The following is an 18,529-nucleotide window of genomic DNA, read 5'->3' on the forward strand; positions in this document are numbered from 1 at the left end:
CACTGTTCATTAAGCAGTTTAACATTTAAGATGAACTTTGGTTCATACGTGAAACTCTGTTCTGCAGATAAGATACAAGGCAATATCGCAGTTTAGCAAGTAATGTTCTAGCGGTTTGATATGAACTGCACAGGAGGAGTATTAGTGAGTTACGGAATATTTGGGTCTCAATAACGAAAAATGGTTAAAATGGCTCTGAGCACTATGCGACTTAACTTCTGACGTCATCAGTCACCTAGAACTTAGAAATTAAACTAAGGACATCACACACATCCATTCCCGAGGCATGATTCGAAGCTGGACAGTAGCAGTCGCTCGACTCCAGACTGTAGCGCCTAGAACCGCACGGCCACTCCGTCCGGCTCCATCTATCAATAACACTTACTATCTGTACATTACAGTAAGAAGCTAATGATCATTGTAGATAAACGATTACTAATGGTGGAGTACTACTAACTTGGACAAGGGGCCCTTTTGTCAGTTCAGTTATTGGAAATTGATAACACTGAAATAGTTTTCAAGTTATTTTATCTCGTGTATTGATTACTGTTTGTATTCTCAAGGAGCATTCACTTCCTTACACTAGTTACCTCAAAAGGGACATGTGGTACCCAGATCTTGCGAGTCTGAAGAGCTGTGGCCAGCTGCTTATTGTAGCACACCAAAGTTAGATAACTGGCAAATGCACGTCACTAATGCGGTGATTGAAATTTGAAACTTAAATGTGGCACAACAATAACCAATGGAACGCAGAAACTAGGACTTAGATCAGGGCTGAATATTTTAGTCACAATACAGTATGAGAAAATCTACTAACTATATACATATGAAATTATAAATACTGTGACATCCAAACCTGCTCAGTGACTGATTATTGTGCTGGCTCTTCAAAGTCTAATAGCCAGTAACTGTTTTGGATCATCACAGTTTTCGCATGTTACTGTAATGCGGTATAGACATTTCAATAACAGCAATTTTAATCTGAATATCATAAATCTTTTCTTGGCAACTGAACTTTGGTGAAACTTTAACTATCCTTTTATGAAACATACGCTGAGTACTTCATAAAACTTATGCTCACTGAGTAATTATGAGATTTACTATATCACAAAGTGAAATGACTTTCCAGTTAAGGGAAATAGGGTACTGAGAAATATCGTAGCATTTGGGGTAGTAACCTCTCTAGAAAAATGACTAAGGCTTAAATACGGGTACTCAACAAAACTTTTACAAAACACAAACTTATTATTGAAAAATAAATCACGTAACTGGTCCATGAACTGTACAGTGCTCAACTGATAATTTGAGATGAAAGTGGTGGCAGTGTCGATCTGCTATGGCTATTCTAAAATGAAGACAAAACTATGCATGGCTCTTGCTGTGTAACTAACTCTGAAAACTCTCTTCTTAGCGTAGTACAGAGGAAGCCCAATTATGGCATGAAGAATAAGCCATATTACTTCCGCATCCCAGGCTATGTTATATGATCTCGCTGTTCTTCTTGCCTTCTCCAGTTGAAAAAGTGCAAACACCTTGACTACTAGCCAAAGACTGACTCTTGCCAAAAGGAACTTATCAGTTCCACCGCCAGTTCCACCTTTTCTATTCCCGCCCAGCCACTTTCGTTGCGGAGGTTCTTACTTCCATGTTTTACATGATTATAAACTTACATGCCATACGTATCAAACAGTATTACAAGTAAGGTTTTAACATTATTCATCCTTTTACAGTACATTACGTTTGCAATTGCATCCACAGATTAATTACAATTACATAAATGATAATAAATAATGAATAAAATAATTATGTAGGTGCTACAATAACGAGAATTGTGATACAGAAGTCACGTTAAGTACAACCAGACAAAGAAATTAGGTAAGACAATTTAGAGGTAATGTCGATAACAATGTTAGAAATGATGAATCCTTATGTTCCCACTACTCCAGTAATTTTAGGCATTCTGATGGAGAGTTATCAATCCCTTCTGTCTTATTTGATTTTAATTCGTACAGAACTCTTCTAAATTTTGATTCTAATTCTTGAGATTCTATATCTTCAATATCGACTCTTATTTCTTACCCTACCATGTCATCAGACAAGTCCTTGCCCTCATAGAGTTCCTCAGTCTACTCTATCCATCTATTCGCTATTTCCTCTGCATTTGACAGTGGAATTCAAGTTGCACTCTTAATGTTACCGTCCTTGCTTTAATTTTACCGACGGTTGATTTTACTTTCCTATAAACTGAGTCAGTCCCGCCGACCATCATTTCCTTTTAGATTTCTTCACACTTTTCCTGCAGCCATTTCGCTTCAGCTTCCCTGCACTTCCTACGTATTTCATTCCTAAGTACCTGTATTTCTCTATTCCTTAATTTTCTTGAATTTTTTTGTAGCTCCTTCTTCCATCAATCAGGTGAAGTATTTCTTCTGCTACCTTTCGTTTCACGCAGTTACCTTCCCTGTAGTGAAGTTCCTCCCTGCAGCTTATGTGGTTGACCTTCTTAGATATGACCATTCTTTTTCAACTAAACTGCCTACTGAGCTATTCATTAATACAGTAACTATAGCCTCCGAGAATTAAAAACCTTTCTCTTCATTCCTTAGTATTTCCATACCACACTTCCTTGCACATTGTTTCTTCCTGACTATTCTGTTAAACTTCAGCCTACTCTTCATCACTAATGAACTGTGGTCCAAGTCTATATCTGCTCCTGGGTACAGCTTACAATCCATTATCTGATTTCCGAATCTCTGCCTTACAATGATGTACTCCAACTGAAATCTTCGTGTATTCTCAGCCTTTGCTAAGTATATCTCCTCCTCTTGTGATGTCTGGACAGAGTATTGGCTGTTACTAGCTGAAATTTATTGCAGAACTCTTATTAATCCGTCTCCTACTACCAGGCTCATATTCTCCCGTAACACTTTGTTCTACTCCTTCCTCTACAATTGCATTCCAATCCTCCATGACTATTAGATTTTCATGTCCCTTTAGGTACTGAATTCCCCGTTCAGTATCGTCATATACTTTCTCCATCTTCTGCTTCAGACGTCGGCATATATGCCTTCACTATTGCCGTTGGTATTGGTTTGCTGTCGATTCTGATGGGAACAAGTCTGACACTGTACTTCTTGCATTGACTGTCTGTCCTAACCTAGTACGGTATTGATTAGAAATCCTACCTCCGTTATTCCATTTTCTGCCGCTGTCGATATTACCCTATACTCGTCTGACCAGAAATCCTTGTCTTCTTTCCATTTCACTCCAATGATACCCACTATATCTATACTGAGCCTCAGCATTTCTATTTTCATATTTTCTAGCTTCGCTACCACGTTCAAACTTAAGATATTCCACTCCCCGACTCGTAGAACGTCATTTTTTCGTTGCGTATTCAATTTCCCTCCTCATATACGTTTTCTTGACAAACAGGACACATACCCCGAGTCACAGTTTTTGCGATCACAAATTATATGGTGTAAGTAAAGAAATGAATTAACCATCAACCGGCTACAGGGAACCAAGGCCAATTTTAAACAAAAATATAAGGTACAAACGTTGGTGGGTCTCGGACTTATTCTGAATATTAGTACTTAAAGGAAAGCATCGCCAAACTTCAGAAATACACTGAGAGGCACCTGGTACTGATAAATAGTAATATACCGCAGCAAGAGTCTGCGTTCCTGTGTGGGGTTTGCATCAGTGTTACTCGTAAATAACTGAAAATGAGATTATAATTCACAGAAAGTGCACATCATGTTTCCTGAATAATGGTCTGTGGTGGATATATGCTGTTTTAAACACATCGAAGTAACAGATTAGTATATGTTGCGAAGGATAACTAATATGTTCTATTAGAAAACTGGGTTCATCTACAATCAATAGAAATAAAACTATGTTTCTAAAGCTGTGGTACTACTGCAAGAAAACGTCTTATTATTTACAATGTAAACTGACCCCCGAAGCAGTTTGTGTGTAGCTTATTGTTCGACCTATCACGGCCGATATTGAACTATTTCTCTCACAATTCGCAAATGCGCTTTTGATGGAGATACGTAATAACGACCAACGTGTTTGCCTCGGATCATTAGCGACTGCAGTGCGAACTTGTTGACCTTCGACGCATTGCGTGCCGTTCTAACTGCTCTTAGTTTTCCTGATTTACTTTCATTTTTCCCCTCTCTCCGCAGACTTTCAGTTCCGACACAGACTCCTCGACAGAAAAAGTGAGCCTTCCTGAGGACATAGTGGAATGTCAATGCAACTACGTATAGGCACACACAATCGGTTGGTTAGTAATTGATCAGAGTTGCAGTTGTTTCTGGCAGGTAGAACGGCGACCAGAGCGCAAACAGTGCTGTTGGTATTTAGAGTTGCTACGAGGCCTGGTAGCGTATATAAGTGACAAGGAGAGGGTCAGAAGTTGAGATATCACTGTGAATGTAACGTATGAGACGGTGTTATCAGCACCTGACAGTTTGACAGGGTCCTCGTTGTGGGGTTCCATTCGACCGACTGCTCGAATCGTGTAACATCCGTATGTGTGGGGCATTCTGGTGTTACGGTCGGCAATGTTATTCTGCATTGGCACGTAACGATAGGTATACTCATCGTTAAGATTCCGGTCGACTACTTTCAACCACTGCAAGGGAGCATCGTTCAATTTTGCACCAAGCACATAGTAACCCCTTCACATCTGAGCTCCCATCTGAGATCAAGTGACGCCCTACAGTTTTCTGTGTCATCCCACACTACTGGTCGAAGACTAGCAGCAAAGTTGCTACAGAATTTCTAACCCACGTGCCGGCTGCCGAGAACATCACAACAGAAATAGCTCCTGAAGTTAAAATCTGCTGGCTTATTAGGCCGCGTCATTATTCTAAAATGTTCGTCGTTCCGACCCCTCTGCTGGGATTTCCTCAGGATCTTTTGGTGTCCACTACTGCTAGAACACTGTCAGAGACGAGTGTCGTGTCCACTTATAAATGGGGAGTTTTCTGGCGTTCGTACTGGCATAGAGATAGTACTGGTTAAAATAGAGATAGTACTGGTTGAAATTCATATGGCTACCATTGGTGGGCCACAGTCATAGGCTAATGCAGAAGCTCATCTCATGTGGATACCATTGGCGGTCATCGTCATTGGCCAGAAAGGCACTACTCCACACTTATGCAGGAGAAGGTTCAAAAATGGCTCTGAGCACTATGGAACTTAACTTCTGAGGTCATCAGTTCTCTAGAACTTAGAACTACTTAAACCTAAGTAACCTAAGGACATCACACACATCCATGCCCGAGGTAGGATTCGAACCTGAAACCGTAGTGGTCGCGCGGTTCCAGACTGAAGCGCCTAGAACCGCTCGGTCACAACGGCCTGGCTGGAGAGGGGTTATTGGTTGGAATGTCTGCTACCTTTATTGTTTGGTTGTCATCAGTGGTTAGATTCGAAACGGACAGACCAAGAGCGGGGGAATGTTTACCGAAAATATTATTGTCCGCCGAGGTGACTTGCAGCGCGTTGTTTACACCGCGGCCGCGTATTTACTTCCTTGATGGCGGGGAGCCACGATGCCGGAAGCCTATAGCCGTCCTCTCTACTGAAATTAGATGCATTCTTAGAAATTTCAACCGCTTCTCGGACCTTTCTTCTATAAATGTTTGTTTCTTTAGCCAGAACACGTACGTTATTAAAATCGATGCCAGAGGCACAGTTCTCGTGATGTACCGCTACTGCCGGTTTTGCTCTTTGTTTTAGCCGCATGCGCCGTTCGTGTTCCTTAATGCGTTCTTAACAGTTCTTCCCGTTTCGCCTATATACACTTTGCCGCAGCCACATGACACTTGATAGACGCCTGCATTGTGGAGGTAATCAGGTGCATCCGTTTTCCGTCGTAAAAAGTCTTTTATTTTGAGTTGTCTAAAGAAAGATGTCTGAATACCATTTTTCTTTAAAATTCTGCTTATGTGGTCAGTGACCCAAGAAACGAACGGTACCCTGACGGAGTGAGAAGGCGGTTCCTCGTCATTCTTATTAGCGGTATAAATATTCCGCCTAAAAGCCTAGTCGATTGAATAACTATCATACTTATTTGCCTTCAATGTCCTCTTTAAAAAAATCAACTCCGATTCTTAGTTGTCGTCATCGCTGATACGGAAGGCACGTGAAGACAGAATGTTGAGTACTGCTTGCTTCTGGGCTGGGTGGTGGTGCGAAGTGGCATCTAAAAAAATGGTTCAAATGGTTCTGAGCACTGTGGGACTTAACTTCTTAGGTCATCAGTCCCCTAGAACTACTTAAACCTAACTAACCTAAGGACATCACACACATCCATACCCGAGGCAGGATTGGAACCTGCGACCGTAGCGGTCGCACGGTTCCAGATGGAGCGCCTAGAACCGCTCGGCCAATCCGTCCAGCGAAGTGGCGTCTAAATACCTGTTTGTATTAGTCGACTTTCTGTACGCTCTGTGACCTAGAGTGTTATCAGATCTTCTGTATACCAACACATCTAGAAACGGGAGATCGACCTCACTCTCAACCTCCAAGGTGAATTATAACATGACGCGGCCTAATAACCCAGAAGATTTTAACTTCAGTGACAACGGCCACGAAAGCCTGCAGACTTACATAGAAATAGCTCCGTTTGGACATTCAGTCTACAAATTCCACAAATTGTGGATCAGGAGAGCATTCCGTTGTTCGTTCCTCGGTATCGAGATTTCTTGTGCTTGCTATTCGCATTTACTTACACAATATTGTAACACCTTTAGTTATACATTGCTTGTCAAGGAAAGTGACAAACCGAAAAGTGCAAAAAGAACCGAAACGAAAATTCACAGTTGGGAGGCTATGTAAAGTTCGTTCATTGATCACATATTCGAGTTAAGTTTACAGGGAGATTAGTAGTATGAATTCACTTGTCATTGTGACGTCGCTCCCTCTCTGGCCTGGATGCTTTCACCGACTCAGCTGGAAGTGTGTCACGAAGTCACTGCGAGCTCGTCTGAGGCAAGGTGGTACACGACTGTTGTAACTGGTCTGTGATATCGTTGATACTGGCACTGGGACGAATTCGACGTCTGGGCTGGTCCGACATGTGTTCTACACTACCGGCCATTAAAATTGCAGCACCACGAAGTTGAAGTGCTACAGACGGGAAATATAACCAATAGGAAGAAGATGCTGTGATATGCAAGTGATTAGCTTTTCAGAGCATTCACGCAAGGTTGGCGCCGGTGGCGACACCTACAACGTGCTGACATGAGGAAAGTTTCCAACCGATTTCTCATTCACAAACATCAGTTGACCGGCGTTGCCTGGTGAAACGTTGTTGTGATGCCTCGTGTAAGGAGGAGAAATGCGTGCCATCATGTTTCCGACGGATTGTAGCCTATCGCGATTGCTGTTTATCGTATCGCGACATTGCTGCTCGCGTTGGTCGAGATCCAATTACTGTTAGCAGAATAAGGACTCGTTGGGTTCAGGAGGGTAATGCGGAACGCCGTGCTGGATCCCAACGGCCTCGTATCATTAGCAGTCGCGATGACAGGCATCTTATCCGCATGACTGTAACGGATCCTGTAGCCACGTCTCGATCCCTGAGTCAACAGATGGGGACGTTTGCAAGACAACAACCATCTGCACGAACAGTTCGACGACGTTTGCAGCAGCATGGCCTATCAGCTCGCAGACCATGGCTGCGGTTACCCTTGACGCTGCATCGCAGATAGCAGCGCCTGCGATTGTGTACTCACCGACGAACCTGGGTGCACGATTGGCAAAACGTCATTTTTGCGGATGAATACAGGTTCTGTTTACAGCATCATGATGGTGGCATCTGTGTTTGGCGACATCGCGGTAAACGCACATTGGAAGCGTGTATTCGTCATCGCAATACTGGCGTATCACCCAGCGTGATGGTATAGGGTGACATTGGTTACACATCTCGGTCACCTGTTGTTCGCACTGAAGGCACTTTCAACAGTGGACGTTACATTTCAGATGTGTTGCAACTTCATTCGATTCCTGCGAAACCCTACATTTCAGCAGAATAATGCACTACCGTATGTTACAGGTCCTGTACGGGCCTTTCTGGATACAGAAAATGTTCGACTGCTGCTCTGGCCAGCACATTCTTCAGATCTCTCACCAACTGAAAACGTCTGGTCAATGGTGACCGAGCAACTGGCTCGTTACAATACGCCAGTCACTACTCTTGATTAACTGTGGTACCGTGTTGAAGCTACATGGGCAGCTGTACCTGTACACGCCATCCAAGCTCTGTTTGAATCAATGCCCAGGCGTACCAAGGTCCAGAGGTGGTTGTTCTGGATACTGATTTCTCAGCATCTATGCACCCAAATTGCGTGAAAATGTAATCACATGTAAGTTCTAGTATAATATATATGGTCAATGAATACCCATTTATCATCTGCATTTCTTCCTCTTGTAGCAATTTTAATGGCCAGTAGTGTATTTGGAACAGGTCTGGGGATCTTCATGGTCACGGAAGTACCTCAACATCACACAGAAATTTCATAGGGAGGCGGGCCATGTGTGGACTAGTATTGTCCTATTGAAAAATGCCAACGCGATACACTCGAAGGAGAGTCTGCTAGTATGGCGGCGGACGGGGAAGAGAGCCGATTTTTCCAACTTTTTGGGGAAGCACATCGGTGTTGCTCCTGGCATCATGGTGTGAGAAGCCATTGGCAATGGCTTCATGTCATGGCCGGTAGTGATTGAGGGAACTCTGATGGCACAACGGTATGCGACGCACATCGTGCATGTATTCACTTATGAAGCTGCGACTTAGTCACTTTTACAGAAAATTGCATTCGAAAATTGGGTTCTCGTATTTCTTTGGTGCATACATCACTTAATCAGCTACAGTCAGCTACTTGGAGAGTAGTGTCTACTGAGAGCTGTTAACATACAACTTTATCAGATGAGACTGTAAGTGGACACGGTGTCTGATAAATCAAGTTAAAGTCTGTATTTAGAATACGCCTGGACACGCTGCTTCGGTCTGTAAATGGTTTGTACTGAGTACGCAAAATATTTATTATCACTTACTTTCGTCTATCTGACAAGCAAAACTTAGTTCCTGCTACAAAATTCGGTTATAGTAATTGGTAAGAGTGCTTCTAATCGGGTAACGCTCTTGCAGTATTAGACACCAGGTAGGAGTCCTATATATTTTTGTCGTCCCACCGGAAAATACGATTAAATTAGTAACGGTTTGTTCAGACTTAATTTCACTCAACAAACTCGTGTAACTGAGTTATATTTTACTGACACAGACTTGTGGATTGGCGGACAGAAACTGCATTCATTCTTATAATAACAAGTGTGCGCACACGGATATGTAATACACGGAATAAAACTGTCAGCCCACATGAATAGCGCTGTGTCTAGAGTAAACAATGAAGCCGGCTGTCAGAAAGTGATACTAAAGTTAGCTTACGACCGAACTGTGACACTTCTAAGATTTATTTACATGATTACTGTGGGTATACGTTCATTTGACTCATTTGCGTCCTAACACAATTGCTAACAAGACAGATACTTTGAATATTAGCTGTGTAAAGTGAAATTAATATTGCCTTAAGATCTGATAGAAAATCGGCTGCCATTATTTGTATATCGTGGTAGGAAGGGATAGCGTACGTGGTGCAACAATACTTGATGTGTCAAAGTGTCAAAGCAGCCTGCAGCAGTTGCAGTGAGACAACAGGGAGTATTATTTTTGTCTCAGAAACTCACAGGCATGTTTCCGAGTTACGCCTAATATAAGCTACAGATGTTGAGCACAAACAGCACTATATACAGTGACACACACAGTCGTGAACAACTTTCAACACACAAGTCAGGTACAGAAAGCTTTGGTTCTTGTCAGAGACAATGAAGTTTATTGGGCCGGTAATAAATTTAAATAGTTCCAATCCCGTGTTGCTACCAAGATTATCTGAAGGTTTCCCTCGTCAGGAAAAATCCGAGGTCGGTAGGTCTCTCCTGACTATTATCAAGAATGAAATATATAATGTACAAGAACCACGAGGGAAAAACAAAATTTACGACCAAGAAAGAAGTGCTCGGATTAAATAGGTGTAAGACAGGTACGCCGTCTTTCGTCCCTAGTATTCAATCTCCACAGCGATGAAGCAATGTCGGAAATAAAAGAAAGACTACAGAGCAGGATTAAAATTTACAATGAAAGGATATCAACGATGAGATTCACTGATGAATTTGCTATACTCGGTGAAGGTGAAGACGAATTACAAGATCTGTTGAATGGAATGAACTGTCTAATGAGTACAGAATACGGACTGAGTATGAACCGAAGAGAGACGAAAGTAAGTGGCAGAAAAGAGAAGAACGAGAAAGTCAACATCAAAATTGGTGATCAAGAAGTAGACTAAGTTGAGAAATTCTCCTATCTGTAAGAAAAATAACCCACGACTTACGAGGCAAGGAGAATACAGAAACCAGTCCAGCACAAGTCACGAGAATTGGAAATGAGCATTTGGCGTCAGTGGCCGGGAAGCCCCTTGCGGGGTTGGTCCGCCTGCCGTGATGCAGGTCTTACTACATTCGACGCCACATTGGGCGACCTGCCTGCGCGGCGGATGGGGATGAAGACAACACAAGCTCAGTCCCTGAGCGGCGAAAATTCCCCGTCCCAGGGAAGGGAATCGAACCCGGGCTCGTAGGACGGCAATCCGTCACGCTGACCACTCAGCTATTACGGCGGACACTAGTCACGAGAGAAATTCTGCTAGTATCAATCACAGGTCTTAATCTAAGGACGTAATTTCTGAGAATATGAGTTTGAAGCGCAGAATTGTATGGTGGTGAATGATGGACTGTGACAAAGCCGAAGAGATGGGGTGCTACAAAAGACGGTTAAAAGTTTGGTGAACTGACTAAGCAAAGAATGAGGAGGCTCTCTGCAGAATCAGCCAAGAAAGGAACGTACGGAAAACACTGATAAGAAGAAGAGACACGATGGTAGAGGATATTTGTTAAAGACATCAGGGAATACCTTCCACGTCACTAGATGGAACTTTAGACGTTAAAAGCTATAGGGGAGACAGAGACTGCAATACGGAAAAGATAACTGAAGACGTAGAATGCAAGATCCACTCTGAGATGAAGAGGTTGGCACACGAGAGGAATTCGTGGCGATCCGCGTCAGACTAGTCAGAAGATTGACTTCTTTTTTAAGAAAGGAAAAAAGTCCACATGCAATCTTCACAATATTGATCGCAGGCGGCCAATATGTGTCTCACGGAAGCAGCTTCAACGGTTAGATGACGTTATTGTGGTGTACACCAATACGATGGCAACTTCTTGAGATGAGAACACTTCTTATCGCAGAAAGATAAAGCGCACACAATCTAAGCTTGAAGTGTCTCTTGAGGGGCACGTCGACAGACTGCGTAAGTCTTTTGCGCAGTGCGCACTAGTTAACTAGTAAATGAGAATGCCGGCCGACTTTTATCACCTTGACACAGGTAGCTGATCTTAGCGCCTTCGTGTGGAGAGTCTCCAGTTTCAAAAAATACTCTAAACTGTTTGTGATAAATCTTAAGAAGAATCAAAAGAACAAAATTCACTACTATAACGTGAGTGAATGCTGAGATAGGTTTAAAACTTGTTTATGCACAGTAGCCAGTCAGAGAATGTAGGCGAGCTGTTCTGATTACCGTGTGCCACCAACTTATGTAATGTGTCTTAATCAGCAATACTAGCCTCTGAAGGGAACTGTTTGTGATAAATCTTAAGAAGAATCAAAAGAACAAAATTCACTACTATAACGTGAGTGAATGCTGAGATAGGTTTAAAACTTGTTTATGCACAGTAGCCAGTCAGAGAATGTAGGCGAGCTGTTCTGATTACCGTGTGCCACCACCTTATGTAATGTGTCTTAATCAGCAATACTAGCCTCTGAAGGGAAAGTTTTCCCAGGTCTCCATATTTACCATCAGACCGTAGTAAATGGAATTACGGGCATGGAGAGGAATAGGGTGTTAAGAAGACGAAAAGTCTTCAGCATAGGTAGGTAGCCACAACAACTACAACTGTCGTAATCAGAACTTTGTACAGTGTTCCTGGAACGGACAGGTGGTTATAAGTCTTGTCAATTCCATTGGCTGGTCAAGTAATCATGTTTTAATTTCACGTGTTTTTTTTTTTCTACTGAAATAATTTTTATTTGCTTTTACTTGTGGTATCACGTTTTGATACCACCCAACCCCACAGACGTCCTAGCAATGGAATTACAAGTTTCTGTCTGACACCGGCAGCAGTCACAACTGATATGGTGGACCCGATTGTGGGCGCCCAACGAGCCACGCCTCCAGCGGCCCTGGACTACGAGCGATATAGGAGGTCCGGAGGCAGCGACTCGCTCACTTGCACTTGTAGGCTGTCCGCCCCGATAGCTGAATGGTTGCCGGCACCGTAGCTAAGCGTGTTCGGTCAGAGAGCTGGTTGGCCTCTGTAATAAAATACTGAGTGAAAGGATCAACAACGAACCTCAACGGATGTCAGGTGACGTCCGCAACGACCAAATACAGCGATCACCCACCATATATATAAATGAAAGTTAAAAAAAGGTCAGCGTGACGGACTACCGTCCAAAGGGGACCGGGTTCGATTCCCGGCTGGGTCGGGAATTTTCTCCGTTCAGGAACTGGGTGTTGTGTTGTCTTCATAATCATTTCGTCCCCTTCCGGCGCGCAGGTCGCCCAGTGTGGCGTCGAACGTAATAAGACCTGCACCAAGGTGGCCGGACCTGCCCGTAAGAGGCCTCCCGGCCAATGACGACTAACGCTCATTTCCATTTTACTTGCAGCCTCATTGTTACAGCACAATTTATGTACAGCGCGCTTCATCCTAGTTGCTACTGTCTGAGCTGGACTCTAATTCTTGCTGCGTTATTTGTAACGAGCATTCATACGCTTGGGGAAATGCAAGTTAATTTTCTGTTTGTTGCGTTAACTTCTTTGCTAATCAGTTCTGCTACTGTCCAGCTTTCCTGTGATGACAGCTGCCTTACTACTCGCCAGCCGGCCTCTCCTTACCGTTGGGTACGGAGCTGTGTGCAGCAAGTCTGTTTGAAGCTACACATTGATTTTTACCTGCGGTAATGTCCTTTGTATGTGTCGTCTAATTATTAAGACCAGAACCTTCAGGTACCCTTATCTCTTTTCACAACTGCGGATAACCCTGGTTCAAGCAATGTTCCAGTTACTAACATCTCATCTAATATCAGTGTGCTTAAATGACTGTAAAATGCCGGCCGGTGTGGCCGATCGGTACTAGGCGCTTCAGTCTGGAACCGCGCGACCACTACGATCGCAGGTTCGAATCCTGCCTCGGGCAAGGATGTGTGTGATGTCCTTAGGTTAGTTGGCTTTCAATAGTTCAAAATCAAATGTTCAAATGTCTATGAAGTCTTATGGGTCTTAACTGCTAAGGTCATCAGTCCCTAAGCTTACACACTACTTAAGCTAAATTATCCTAAGGACAAACAAACACACCCATGCCCGAGGGAGGACTCGAACCTCCGCCGGGACTGGCCGCCCAGTCCAGGATTGCAGCGCCTTGACCGCTTGGCTAATCCCGCTCGGCTTTAAATAGTTCTAAGTTCTAGGGCACTGACGACCTCAGCTGTTACGTCCCATAGTGCTCGGAGCCATTTCCAACATCTATTTGTCGAACATTCGTTTACAACTTACGAAACGATCACCTCTGACCCACCGAATTCACGTCCGACCATCCAGCTTTAGTTTTTTGGTAAAATCCCAAATGCCTCTGAAAGGTCACGGCCGATTTCCTACCCCATTATTAACAACAATCCGAGCTGACCTCGTAGTCACGGAACGTTAATCTCTAATCTTCCTTCATTCTCTCCTCTCTGTTCCGTCATTAGTCTCTTAATAACTTTGTGAATATCTGTGATTAGTCTGATACTGCTTAGCGCTTTGCACGTAGTAATGCTTTCAGGCATCATGTGTTTAACGTAAATCTGTTCACCCCGAGCAATATCACAAGTCGGAAAATACATGACTGTAAAATTTTGCAAGTAGACCACAAACGAGATGTAGTTCATGAAGGAAAAAAAGTGGCCATTTCCCTTTTTGTATAGTTCCGTATCGCTGCGGTTAACGATTTTGCACGTTTCAGGTGCTAATAGCTCTCATCAGAAGACAAACGGAAAGAACACCGTCCGGAGCCGCGCTGCTGCTACGGTCGCAGGTTCGAATCCTGCTTCGGGCATGGATGTGTGTGATGTCCTTAGGTTAGTTAGGTTTAAGTAGTTCTAAGTTCTAGGGGACTGATTACCACAGCAGTTGAGTCCCATAGTGCTCAGAGCCATTTTAACGTTTTTGAAAGAACACCAACGGGGCATGAAATCACCAAAAAGAAAACCTGAGTAAAAGAAATTAAATGAAACAAAATCACTAATGAATTAAAAACCCACCGAAATGTACGAGTGTATGGGAGCAGTTGCTGGTGTTGATCATACGGACAAAAATGAATCAAACTCTACTGCAACGCCTATATTCTTCAAATAACTCGTCGTGTGTCCTTTCACACAACTACACATCTACAATAAATGCGGTGTGTGATGTATGCGTTTGGGTGTGTGTGTGTGTGTGTGTGTGTGTGTGTGTGTGTGTGTGTGTGTGTGTAAGTGTGTGGTCTCTGTGGTTTTCGTTTTTAAATTCAAAAATGCATATCATGTGTAAATTGTCGAAATGCAGTTGTGTTAAGTTTAGCATAAATAAAATATGTCTCACATCATTAAATGACGAATAGCTTTTAAAAGTCATCATAACGTAGGTCCACAAATCACAGTGTCCTAGACTTGTACCAACTGTGATTTGTGGTTGCACCCAATAGCAACCCACACCATAAGGCCTTGAGTTGGCGCCGTATGTCTGTGAATATGTACGTACTGTCCCTAGTCTTTCGAGGTGTTCTCATTTTTTTCTGAATATTGCTGTATTTGATTTAACGACAACATAATTGTGATACATACAAATGATTACGCTTCCCTCTTTGTTTTTAATCGTAGATATGTTTCGAAGTCAAAAGACAAATCAATGATGATACGTTTATGCAGCACAACACACGTCTCCGTACTTACTAGCCCATATTACTGCTGATGGCACAGTTTATATACAAATCAGTGACCACCTGAATTACGTACACTTCTTTAATTTTACATAGCGCACTCTTATGGCTTAGTGTCGGCTGCCATTCATGGTAATGTCCACTTGCAGTATTTCTGTCTTTCTTGTGCAATGTTAGGTGATTTACTCCACTTTACTCCTAGCCTCAGAAAGTTCCATGATTAAGTTTGACGGTTGCTCAGTGATCCACAATTGTTAATCCTTAAGTATTTCTTTTTGTTCATATACACCCAGCAAACAAGCACTTAAATAATACTCACAGTATCGTAGTGCTACAATCAGTTGGTGCCGCGTGTGCGAATAATAGGGATTTAGTAGGAAGTTGCTGCTTTAGATGTGCACATCAGCTCACAGTCACTTACTTCTGCGTACATTAACTAGCAGAATTACAGCACTAATAAAAACAATTACAGTAGCCAATGCGGCTTATAACACTTCAGATTTGTTTACCGCGGCTTTTTATACAGAAATATAACCGGAAAATGAATAAATCTTGCACTGAACTATCACCAGTGCAACAAGGTGTTTTAGAAGCTGAATTTAGACGATAAAGATCAGTATTCTTAAAAACTCAAAAATCTCAAGAAATATGTTGCTGTTAAGGTAAGTACGTAGGAGAAAACATTGTACAGTATGGACAGAGCGAGGTGGTGCAGCGGTAACACGTTACACTCACATTAGCATTGAAGGCTACTCACATTTCTGATTTAATTTTTTCAGGGGATCCCCAGACCACTCAAGGCAAATGCCGGAATCGTTTCCTTGAAGAAAGACGGCCAGTTTTCTATAGTGTCCAGCCCCAATCTAAGGTTGAGCACCATTTCAAGTGACATCGCTGTCTCCGGAACGTAAACTCCTCAGGTTCCTTCAGTTTTTTCTTTAAAACGTTATATCTTAACTGGCGAAGAAGTAAAACCTTTCTCTTAAAAATATTTGTAGTGAGTCCACAATATCTATTGATTTATATTGTATACAGGATGGGCCGTTTTGCTGACCGGTGTGGCCGAGTGGTTCTAGGCGCTTCAGTCTGGAACCGCGCGACCGCTAAGGTCACAGGTTCGAATCCTGCCTCGAGCATGGATGTGTGTGATGCCCTTAAGTTAGTTAGGTTTAAGTAGTTCTAAGTTCTAGGGGACTGATGACCTTAGCTGTTAAGTCCCATAGTGCTCAGAGCCATTTTGATGGACCGTTTTAATCCATAATGGGGAATAAATCGGGATAGAGATGAGACACAGCAAAATGCTTTAGATGAAAGTTGTAACTGGCAAAGTGCATCACGCATTGATAGTAATGGCCGTCACCTAGAACGTGATATTCCAGGTGATTTGCAGGTTAAATTGATTTTCTTAAATGTGAACCCTAATATTTGATTCAAAACCTGAAAAGAGAGACAAACTTTACATGGAAAGTGATACATTATCCAAGGCCATGGCTAGCTCAGTGGTGGTCAAATAAACGAACATGTTTTTACTTCTAGTGTGACAGAACGGAGGAGGGATACAGAAAAATACAATGTTAAATGCAGTTTGGAAGGGGCATGTGGGGTCACGTATCGTCGCCAGTAACCATTATTTTAAAGGTAATTATCGAGGGTTGAGTTTTGTTTCATGGAAACCCCTATTTGAGGCATCACAATTGGAAAGAGCAAATAGAGTTGACCCTTAAGTTTTAATTAACGAGCCGGCCGCGGTGGTCTAGTGGTTCTAGGCGCGCAGTCCGGAACCGCGGGACTGCTACGGTCGCAGGTTCGAATCCTGCCTCGGGCATGGATGTGTGTGATGTCCTTAGGTTAGTTAGGTTTATGTAGTTCTAAGTTCTAGGGGACTGATGACCACAGAAGTTAAGTCCCATAGTGCTCAGAACCATTTGAACAATTTTTTTAATTAACGTGTGTGTTGGAAAAATTGATACATCGCAGCGTGTAAATGTTATTGTGGTACTTGTAAGAGAGTACAAATATAAATAAAACGTAAATCATTCATTTACAAGTCGCTGAATGAGAACCTTCGCGTCTCATTCCTCTGGAGGCCCCAATCCAATTTGTATTTTACTGTATCCCTCCAAAAAAGCCCTGCTAGAACTATAACCATTTGCTTATTTGACCTTCATTGAGATACCCATGACCTTCAATAATGTATCATTTTATATGTCAGTTTGCCGCTATTTTCAGATCTTGAATCAAATATTTGGGTTCGCACATAAAAAATTACTTTAACGTCCTAGTCATCTTGAAAACCGCCTTCAAGGTCACGGCCGTTAGTAGCATGCCTGACCCTCGTTGCCACCTCCAAACTTTCTCTAAACATTTGCTGCATCTCGTCTCTATTCCAAGCTATTCCCTTTATGGACTAAAATGGTCTACCATGTAAGTATAAATATTTGTAAGGCATTTACTTTAAAAAGAAGCTGAAGACAATACCGGAAACATTGAATCTAAAATTCCATGGAAGTCACCAAATCGGTAGTTGATACGGCCATTTGGAACACTTATGGCGGCCCCAACCCTGAGAAAATATCCTACATGTGGTGAAGTCTGTGTGATCTTTTCTGCGCGTTTTCGCGTTTCTTATTTATCCAGAGGACTAAAACTATGCTTAGGCACGCTACGAGTAGATTGACGCAAGCTTTGGTGACAACACAAATATAGACCTAGTGAACCAGTAAATCTCAAAGTCGCTTGCGAAATGTACAGGGTGACGTTTATTGAACTATATGAAAAAAACATAAATTAATGACAAACTATGGCGTGCGTACACTTCATTCAACATGTAAACGACACTACAGATATTCGGATCTAGGTTATGACATGTCCGATATGCCTGGCATGATTGGCGATGATGTGGCACAGAACTGCATGACATGCTGAAGTGTCGGAAAGTCGATTCTGCCGATTCATTATGAATGGCTGTCTTCAGCTCCGCTATGGTTGTGGGGCTATTGTTGTTCGCCTAGTCTTTAATATAGCCCACAACAAGGAGTCGCATGTGTTCAGATCCGAAGGATATAGCGGCAATCGAGGTCTATGCCAGTGGGCTCTGGGTACCCAAAGTGTTCATCTGGGACATGAAACTCTTTTCTGCTTCGATGAGGTCGAGTTCGTCTTCCGTGAATCATATCTAGTCGAAAACAGGATTAGTTTGCGTAATGGGCATGAAATAAACTTCCAGAACCTTCACGTACCGTTCGGTAGTCACCGTGTCATCAAGGAACATCGCACCGATTATTCCGTGAGTGGACATTGCACACCCCACAGTCACCCGTTGATGGTGAAGACACTTCTTGATTGCGAAATGCGGATTGTCAGTCCTCCAAATGCGCCA

The sequence above is a fragment of the Schistocerca cancellata genome, chromosome 7, assembly GCF_023864275.1.
Source record: "Schistocerca cancellata isolate TAMUIC-IGC-003103 chromosome 7, iqSchCanc2.1, whole genome shotgun sequence".
NCBI classification, from domain to species: Eukaryota; Metazoa; Arthropoda; class Insecta; order Orthoptera; family Acrididae; genus Schistocerca; species Schistocerca cancellata.